At 39.1% G+C, this 10,099-nt stretch overlaps 1 pseudogene; it reads right to left on the bottom strand.

Annotated features, from left to right (window-relative positions):
* LOC126024035 (protein Red-like) overlaps positions 1-533 on the bottom strand; it is a 1,715-nt pseudogene extending 1,182 nt beyond the window's left edge.
* Between the last annotated feature and the right edge of the window lie 9,566 nt (positions 534-10,099).

The raw sequence follows: 10,099 nt of genomic DNA on the forward strand, positions 1-10,099 counted from the left end.
ATTTGTTTACCTCAGCAGTAGGGCCCACAGCTCTGTAGTTTGCTGTAGTGTTGCTGTAGTGTTGTAATGTTGTTGCTCTGTTTCCTCATAATCTTTGTTCAACCATCTCATCGTTTCTTGGCTCAGTCCCAGTACTTCTCTGCTAGCTCTCTCTCTCTCTCTCTCTCTCTCTCTCTCTCTCTCTCTCTCTCTCTCTCTCTCTCTCTCTCTCTCTCTCTCTCTCAGTTTCTTGCTGGTGAAGAAATAACTTTTCTTTTTTTATAATAACTTTTCTTTTTTCTCCTCCATGCATAATAACTTTTCTTTTATCTCCTCCATGCAGCTGGATCTTCACGTTCATTATACTGGGCATCTCTTGATGATGTGATTTAGAGGGTGGCACAGAGATAGGTGCAGCCCTTGGGGTCATGAGAAGTTTTCTGAAGTCTTCATTGGTGAGCTTACATTGGTGAAAGGAGTGAGTGAGGATCATCTACATCATGGCTATCTGGAGCCAAAAGATTGGAAAACAGCTTGCTATCTTGCTCAGGCATTTTAAACATGTTCTTTCAATGCCAGCAGGAATTAATACACCACAACAACTAGGAGACCTGTTTTTTATTGACAAGAATCAAGCCATACCTCAGGGTGGAAGAGGAATACCAAGTAGGGAATAATCCAATATCACATCACCAGACCACACCCTAGGATGGAGTATGAATATTGATTGATTAGGGTAGGACCAATAAACCAACACCCTTGTTTTCCTGCAGGCTGGCCTAGATCACTCAAAGATACCATCCTTGCCTTTTTGTTTTCTATTGTGCTCTGTCACCTCTAGAGGTGAGGGAAAGAGAGGAGTCCATATGTTTACCTCCTGATTCCTCTACTATGGGATCACCAGGTCTGTCCCCAACCAAGGGGCCAGTCTACAATGGGCCTTCCCATTCCTGGATTCTGGGAACTGTTCCCTTGCAGGGTCCCTTTATCCTATAAAGCACTGGCAAAATCTACTGAGACTATTTGACTCAGGAGGCATCCATTTCTGCTGGGAAGATCAGAATAGCAGAGGAAAGAGAAACCACTTTATGCCTCTCAGCTTTGACCACTATACCTCTTTTAGAAAGACGATCAAGCAGGAGTCCCCCAGACTAAGGAAGGGGGCTCTAGCCCATGTCAATCTGAAGCATGGGTAGGTACTGTAAATTCTCAGCCCTTACTCTCCCTGGTGTAACATGGTAATCAAGAGACTGTAGAGCATCCTGATCCTTTATCCTCCTGATCCCACTAAATGGAATCACCCCTAACTCTAAGTCACTCTCTTACACTTTATGCTTCTTCATAAAAGGATAGGACGTCTTATAAGCAAAATAGACTTGCTAAATATAGTCTATTCAGCCTGGGGAAGGCTAAATTATTCATAACCAGACCAGGATATACAATGCACGCTAAACACAAATCCATTTTTGATTTTGCTATTTTTTTCTGGGGCCTGCGTGTTCAGTGCCCCTGCATTGATCTGTAACTGCCCCCTGATGCCTGCATTTGTTCAGGATGAAGATCTCTGCATTGGGGCCAATTACCAAGCTGTGAATAGCCCCAGTCTCACCCTCTGCAGGACAGCAGTGACCACAAGGTCATCGATTGTCCATCCTGTGCAACTGGGTCCTGGGGGCAAACACATCCTGTGAAAGGATCATCAGCTCCCCGCAGAGCCCCCAGGATAAACAAATTCTAAAAGAGATATCATCTGAGATGGGACAACTCTGCAGAAATGGGACAATGATCACCAAAGCCACAGTCCTCCATCTGATCAATGCCCTGCAAGCAATGCCCACATCCCTCCACAATGGGATCTCAGCCTGGCTTCAGGCATTTCAAATTATTTTCAACCTGAGCTCTCATCATGTTGAAGCTGCCTGATTCAATTTTTTGTCTCAATGTAAGAATCATTGTTAAAAACACAAATGTCTCTGAGTCTCCTTTTTGCTATCAGTGCTTTACAAATAAGACAAAATTAGAACCATGAAATAAAATGATGTTGAGCTGTCTGTTCTCTTCTTTCTGAATGACTCTTCAGGTCAGAAGTGAGCACCTAACTCACAATGACCTAAAGATTCTATAGGCACCTTGGGATGTTTCATGAAAAAACAGGGAGGAAAATTGGGGGTCAGGGGACCCTGTGGAACAAGCCAATGAGAGATCACCAAGCAACAATCTGCCCAGATACTCTTCTTTTTTCAATATCACAGAGAAATCTCAAAAATAGATGATCTCACCACTAAAATTGATGCAGATTTTAGGGAATAGCAATTAAATAGAAAGAGATTCAATTTATACAGTGTCCAAGTATAGACTGTGATGTCTACATTGAAATAGAGATCAGTAATAAGACTGTCCCAGGTACCCCCATCATTACCTAAAACACTTGAAGATAGGAGTAATTTCTACCTCTAAGACCTGGTCACTGGCCATGTACATTGAAAGGACCAATCTTGCTGTATGATGATGCATGTGAGTGAGCTATGTGGCAGCCTTGAACCCTCCCTCCAGAACCTGAGGCTGGTGAGATGATCCTGGACAGAGCACCTGGATGAAGGTCCTCAAAATTTCTGATAATAGAGATGCTACAAACAGCCCTAGATACTGACTGGCTCAGACTTCAAGGCTGCTTCATCTTACGAATTATTGCCCAGTTTCTAATCCAGCGTGAGAAGAGCACACTTTTTCCATCAAAGCAAAGAACATATGATGACAGATTCTGCAGGGCTCATGGAGCAACCAGCCCTCCAGGGAGCAAGTGAACATTTTGTTCCATTGCCTGCAGAGCACTGCATGTTCCTTCATCATGGGATGAGGAGTGCCCTGAAATGTCAAACTGGGAAAATAAGTCTTATCCAAAGAGAGAGTTCTGGTAGGCACTGAGGGAGATGGGAAAGGGGCCAGAGCTGGACCCCACTTCTCTACTTGTCAGCTGCAGGCCTTGAACAGACCACATAATTAGAGACATAGACAACATAATTAGGTATAAATGTTTCTATGTTAGATCACAATCAAGACCTCTTTTGCAGATGAGATAATACAAAGGCTAAGGAGCCTTGCATACTGTTGACCCCCAGTTCAACCTCTGTCACTAAATATGGTCCCCTGAGCACTATCATGAGGGATTCCTGAGCAGAATCACTGAAAGCACATCCAGGTATAACCCAACTCCCATTTTCCACCAACCTCCAAAAAATCCTGTGTCTATTGTCTGACAAAGCTATAAAAAATCTACAAGGGCATTTGCCTTGCATACAGAAGAACAGTGGTTCAAATCCTGGCTTCCCATATGGTCCCCCAAGCCTGCCAGGAGCGATTTCTGAGTGTAAAAGCCAGGAGTAACCCCTGAGCACTGCCGGGTGTGTCCCAAAAACAAAAACAAAAAAACAAAAAAACTACAAGAGGCTGGAGCGATAACACAGTGGTAGGGCATTTGCCTTGCATGCTGCTGACCCAGGACAGATCTCAGTTCAATCCCCAGATGCCAGGATCGTCTCCCTGAGCGTCATTGGGTGTGGCCCAAACCCCCCACCCCCAAAATTACAAAAAGGCCTAGCAGCAGTAAATAGTATAGCTACTTAGACAGACTTATGACTTTCCTATTGGAGGCCAGACAGTCCTGAATAACTTTTCCTCAAATTGATAATTCTCCAAGTTTGGTCTCTTACTAGCATCACTGAAAAAGTTTTTAATGATACCAGTGATCTAAATCCAGGTCCACAGTGTTAGGAATGCTAGTGGAAGAGCAGAGGAAAGTGGAAAACTCCATGTGGAGCCAGCCTTGCAAATGATTCTTCTAGATGCTGACCGGTGAGAAGCTCTGCTCCAAGAAACTATGACTTGTCCAAAGTGTCTATATCTTCTTTCCAGGATGCTGCTACTGCATTAAATAGCCCACAGAACTTTCCTCAGCCTGGAACAAAAGAGAAGAATGAGATACAGAAGGGAAGGAATCTCATGCTCTGTCCCAGATGTCAAGAGGGTTTGAGTTAAATGGGATCAAGACAGGTGCCGGTAGAAACTTGGCAGAGACCTGTTTCCCTAATATGTGTTGTGGATTTACCTTCTAGGGAAGGCCACTGATAAAGGAATGTAGGGTGGGGAAGTGAAATTAGTCTCCAAGGTTATTCATTGGATATGAAAGGTCAGAGATGAAGAAGGACAGTGGCAGTGAGAAAGGGGAACTAGAAAGAGTACCCAAACCGGATAGGAAATGAAGAAGAATTTGCTCATTGGGTCCTGGAAATGATCCACAAAGGGCACCTCAAAGCCTTAATCTGATCTTCCTGTCTTGGTTCTGCAGCAGATTTGGCCCTTCCAAGCTACATACTTTGCTTAATCCTCAAGTCTCCTGGAACCTATTTCCTATCCTCTCAACTGCCAAACACATCTGACCTATGAATAGAAGAAAGGGAGTGGCTGAAATTTTATGGTTGATTAATGGTTATATATTATTTATGCAATAATTACATACATGATCATTATATAGTATTATAATCAAGCTTATAGTCTAGTTAGATTAACCATAAAATATCATTTTTGCTTTTGAGATTTTTATTGTTTTTAAGAGACTTCAATAATTTGTACTTTTATTGAATGTACCCGGGAGTTTTAGAGTAATGAATGCTGCTTGAAAGATCTAATTGGTAAATAAAAACTTGGTATCTACTATCATTTTATGGGATTTTACCTAATATTAAAAGGTTTCATTGTCCCAGTGTGTGGTTTTAGAAGGATGGCACATGGCTTCAAGAATGCTGAGTGGCATGAAAAATAGCATGACGAGAGAGGTTATTCATTTATGCATTCACTTGACTGACAAAGTTGTACAAATTCCTGTACACGTACAAGGTTGTTTTTGTTTGTTTGTTTGTTTGTTTTGTCTTTTGTTTTTGGGTCATACCCGGCAGCACTCAGGGGCTACTCCTGGCTCTACACTCAAAAATCACTCCTGACAGGCTCAGGGGACCATATGAGATGCCGGGATTCGAACCACTGTCCTTCTGCATGCAAGGCAGATACTTTACCTCCATGCTATCTCTCTGGCCCCAACGTACCAAGTTTTGTCAAAGTAATAACATTTCCTTTTTAAAGACAAAGGGCTCTGTAATAAGAGCCTTATTAATTAATAAGTTTACTCTGATCACAGTAAACTAAGCTCTGAAAACTTGCCCTCTTTATAAACACCACTGATGTTTAGGACTGGATCTTAGTGTCCTGAATCTAGAGTTCTGAAGTGTAAGACCAATGATCCCACATCAGAGATCATCAGAGAACTTTTTGCTACATTTCCCAAGAGCTTTCACCCTCTTTCCCTATTCTCCCAATGCATTTCCCTGACAGAGAACCCATTAGCTAAAACATTGATGAAAGTACTAACAAAATAGGATTTCAGAATAGGTAGTCAAATGACTTTGATATTTAAAATGCTCTGAAAGTTATGCAAATACTTATCAGTATGTTGTTGGACATTCTTCTACTTGTTTTATGCCTTTGTGTTTATTTTGACTTACATGTGAAAGTTCCTTTTATCTGTTTACCAGTTAGTTCCCCGAGGCTATCAGAGCAGGAGTAAAGAACAAATAACCTGACTCACTCTAGCTTAACTGTGAAGAGCAACTCTACTGAAAATAACGCCCATATCTTGGGCTTTGGGATATGTGCTGAAGGCCTGTGGCAAAGATGGATTTAATAGGAAAGTAATCAGAATTCCTTTTAACCCACAGTATAGTGACAACTGCCTGTCTCATCCACCTGTGAAATAGGAAGGGTATTTGGGGTCAATGATTTCTGTGCAGCGGAAGAGAATATTTCAAATCCTCAACAAGTTATTCTCCCAACAGAATCTAGGGTCAATTGAAGAACTCCTGTTTCTGTTAAAACAAAACAAGAGATCTAGCAAATTAAAGGAGACAAAAACCATTTCTAACTTCGGCAGCAGTCATCAATGGTAGGCATTTTGCTGATCAGTTACTGGAGGGAAAAAATAAAAGGAAACTTCATTAGTTCTGCCTGACTAGAAAACTAGTGTCACTAGAACTACCCAATTGCAGCTGATAGAGACACAATATAAATATGAGCCTGAAATCATCAAATAACAAAGAAGATAGCAAGTGAAAAAAAAAAGAGAAACAAAACAGAGAAAAACTATTAATTAAAATAAAGTAATATGTCTTTATTTGTTAATTAGTTTAAATATAAGCCAAAAACTCCTTAATCAAAAGACACAGAATAGCTGATAGATTTTTTTTAAATAATAGGTTTTTTGTTTTGTTTTTGTTTTGTTTTGTTTTGTTTTTTGTTTGTTTTGTTTTTGGGTACACCCAGCAGCACTCGGGAGTTACTCCTGGCTCTACACTCAGAAATTGCTCCTGGCAGGCTTGGGGAACAATATGGGATGTCGGGATTTGAACTGTGGTCTTCTGCATGCAAGGCAAATGCCCTGCCTCCATGCTATCTCTCCAGCCCCAAAAATATTTGTTGTTTTTTTTTTTTTTTTATTGTAAAGCAAGATCCACAGGGCCAGAAAAAGTACAAAAACTAAGGCAATTTCCTCAAATAGAGCAGACCCTGGTTTGATCCTCAGAACTGTGTATGGTCTTTAAGCACCAATCTCTCCTCTACAAAATAGTAAAATCCACTTATTTACTGTCTACAAGAAATTCACATTAAAAATAAAGGGCAGGGGTCCAGAGTAATAGTACAAAGAATAGGGCTTTTGTTTTGAATGTGGTCCACCTGGATTTGATCTCAGGCATTCCATATGGTCCCTAAATACTGCCAAAGGTGTTTTTGAGAGCAGATCCAGGAGTAATTCCTGAGCACCGCCAGGTGTAGCCCCCAAACCAAATATATATATATATATATATATATATATATATATATATATATATATATATATATATACTGTACTATCTACCTGGCCCTGCCTATATATATATACATATACATATGTATATATATGTATATACATATACATATGTATATATATGTATATACATATATATATATATATACACACACCAGGCAGGGCCTGGTAGATAGTACAGTTGATCTTAGCACCACATATGATTTCTGAGCCCTACCAGGAATGATTCAGGAATAAGAGATTAAGTCCTGAGCACTGTGGTTATTATCCTCCTCGAAAGAAAGAAAGAAAGAAAGAAAGAAAGAAAGAAAGAAAGAAAGAAAGAAAGAAAGAAAGAAAGAAAGAAAGAAAGAAAGAAAGAAAGAAAGAAAGAAAGAAAGAAAGAAAGAAAGAGAGAAAGAAAGAGAGAAAGAAAGAAAGAAAGAAAGAAAGAAAGAAAGAAAGAGAAAGAAAGAAAGAAAGAAAGAAAGAAAAGAGAGAGAAAGAAAGAAAGAAAGAAAGAAAGAAAGAAAGAAAGAAAGAAAGAAAGAAAGAAAGAAAGAAAGAAAGAAAGAGAGAGAGAAAGAAAGAAAGAAGAAAGAAAGAATGAAGAAATAACGAAAGAAGAAAGAGAGAGAGAAGAAAGAAAGAAAGAAAGAAAGAAAGAAAGAAAGAAAGAAAGAAAGAAAGAAAGAAAGAAAGAAAGAAAGAAAGAAAGAAAGAAAGAAAGAAAGAAAGAAAGAGAAAAGAAAAGAAAGGGCATAGTTGAACTAAAGGTAAAGGATGATGTTCCATGCAGAGTTGAGCAAAGAGAAGCAGAAATGGTCAATGTTATATTAAAAAAATATTTCATATCAAAAACTTTCCAGAAACAGAAATCATTATGTAATGATCAAAATACCAACCCACAATAATATGAACAACTACAAATACTATGTACCATTATCAGAATACTTAAACGCTTACCACAAATATTGATAGATCTAAAATGAGAAATTGATAGCAAGACTATAATAATAGCACTGCTTTAGTATAGTAGTCTTAATAATAGCTAGAATATCCAAACACAAAATTAAATAAGAAAAAAAACTAGTTGATTGAACTACATTATGAATCAAATAAATCTAACAGGCATACTGAGTCATTTTCCCCAAAATACAAAATGCACATTCTTTTCAGGTATATATAAAACACTATCCAGGATATGCCATATGTTAAGTCTCAAAACAAATCCTAAATTTTTAAAGACTACAATAACTAAATGTATATTTTCTGGAGCCAGAAAATGATGCTAGCACATGGGTTGAAGTGCTTTGACTGCATGTAGCCAACCCCAATTTTATCTCTGGCACCACATATGGCCCCTAAATGTGCACTGCTCAGAATAAGTCCTAAGCACTGCTGGGTGTTTAGTGCATTTTCATAGTATTATAAAATTATAACTCAGCAACAACAGAGAGAAATCAAAATATAACAAATGCATGGAAATGAAACAACACTGTCGTAGCTGAACATTAAGTTAAAGAGGTAATTGAAGGCAGAGTTTAAAATAAAACTTGAGATAAGTTAAAATAAAACACAACATATCTAAAGTTCTGGAAAACAGCAAATGCAGACCTGATAGAGCAACCAACACTAATTTTCCCCTTTTCCCAGGCACCCAGTGTCTTCTCATCTAGAGACTGCTCTATCAACTACCTTTCTGATGATACAGTCAAATCCTTTTCTAAAATGTCTGAAAGAGGGGCCGGAAAGAGAGTGAAGCAGTAGGGCACTTGCCTTAGACCCTGAAGGACAGTGGTTCAAATCCCAGCATCCCATATGGTCCCCCGAGCCTGCCAGGAGCGATTTCTGAGTGTAGAACCAGGAGTAACCCCTGAGCGCTGCCAGGTGTGACCCAAAATCCAAAAATAAAATAAAATAAAATATCTGAAAGAATGTTTTCTATTTTACATGAATTAGAGGTTATTTTTCAGAGCAAAGAATGATCTTGCTAGAATAGCAACTTCTCATCAGTGACTCCTGCTTTTACTTTTCTATTAACGAGCACTGGTTTCTGGAAGGAAATCTTAAGATATTTCATGATATCGCTGGCAACTGCATACCATCCACAGGTCAAAAGAAGAGCCCACTGGGGACCAGATGATAAAAGCAAGTTCCTAGGGGGCTAAGTGAGAAAACATGTTTGAGATCATTCTTTGAAAAATCTAACCCAGAATGTGGAGGAAGCACTGATTGGTTAGCATGAACTGAAAGAGTGATCTGTCTCATTTCCTCATTGATATCAATCATATCCCCATTAGTATTTCTCTCTAAAACTTAACATAGTTAACATAGTTCCCCAATAAAGAGATGATTGTTGTCAGACACATTCAAGAAGGAAGACAAAATTCCAAAAGACAAAAGTCCAAGAAATATAGAATGAAAGGCAGAATATGGAGGAAAGATGTAGTTGGGTGTTCCGCAAGTGTCCAAGAGAAGTGATCAAGGCTAGACAGACAGGCTCAGGTAGTCATTTTATCTCTGGATTCCTTTGGGCTCTCTCTAAGCAGATAATAATCAAAGTTAACCTGTCTTCTCTGGTAGTCACCACTGTAAAGTCAGAATTTGTTACTGAAAGACAATGTTCTAGTGGTGAAGTGAGTGGTTCACTTATTTGCACATTTGACATATCCATATTAACATCAAGGTCTGAGTTAACTGTTTGAACAGACTATCTATTCTCTCCCCTTATAATTTTCATTTGACTGTTGTTTGAAATCTCAAATCTATGACCCTTACTTTCTCTTTTCCCTGCTCTTTTGAGAAGGGTACTATGTCTTCATTTTATGAAGAAAGTTTGTGGAAGCCCAGAGAAGCTATTCCTTTGGCCAATTCCTTCAGAACTATAGCAATTATATCTTCAGAGTAGAGTAGGGACTTGCTAGAAGAAATGAAAGCTGAAGATCCAATGCAGAAGATGCAGTAACCCCAATGTAACACACAAAGCCCAGAGAAGGGTTAACAAAGTGCAATCCAATTGTGTGTATGTGTGTATGTGTGTAATGCAGAGATAGAACCCATGCAAAATGCATGCAAGTCACGAACTTTATTAGTGAGTAAAGTTTGCAACTCAAAGTGGGTTACCTTCTTTCATGATATTTTGAAGTGTCAAGGATTAAACCCAAGGCCTTACACATACAGGCATAAAACTCAACCACTAAACTATCTTCCTAAACCCCTGAAAACTAT

The sequence above is a fragment of the Suncus etruscus genome, chromosome 12 (genome assembly GCF_024139225.1).
Source record: "Suncus etruscus isolate mSunEtr1 chromosome 12, mSunEtr1.pri.cur, whole genome shotgun sequence".
NCBI classification, from domain to species: Eukaryota; Metazoa; Chordata; class Mammalia; order Eulipotyphla; family Soricidae; genus Suncus; species Suncus etruscus.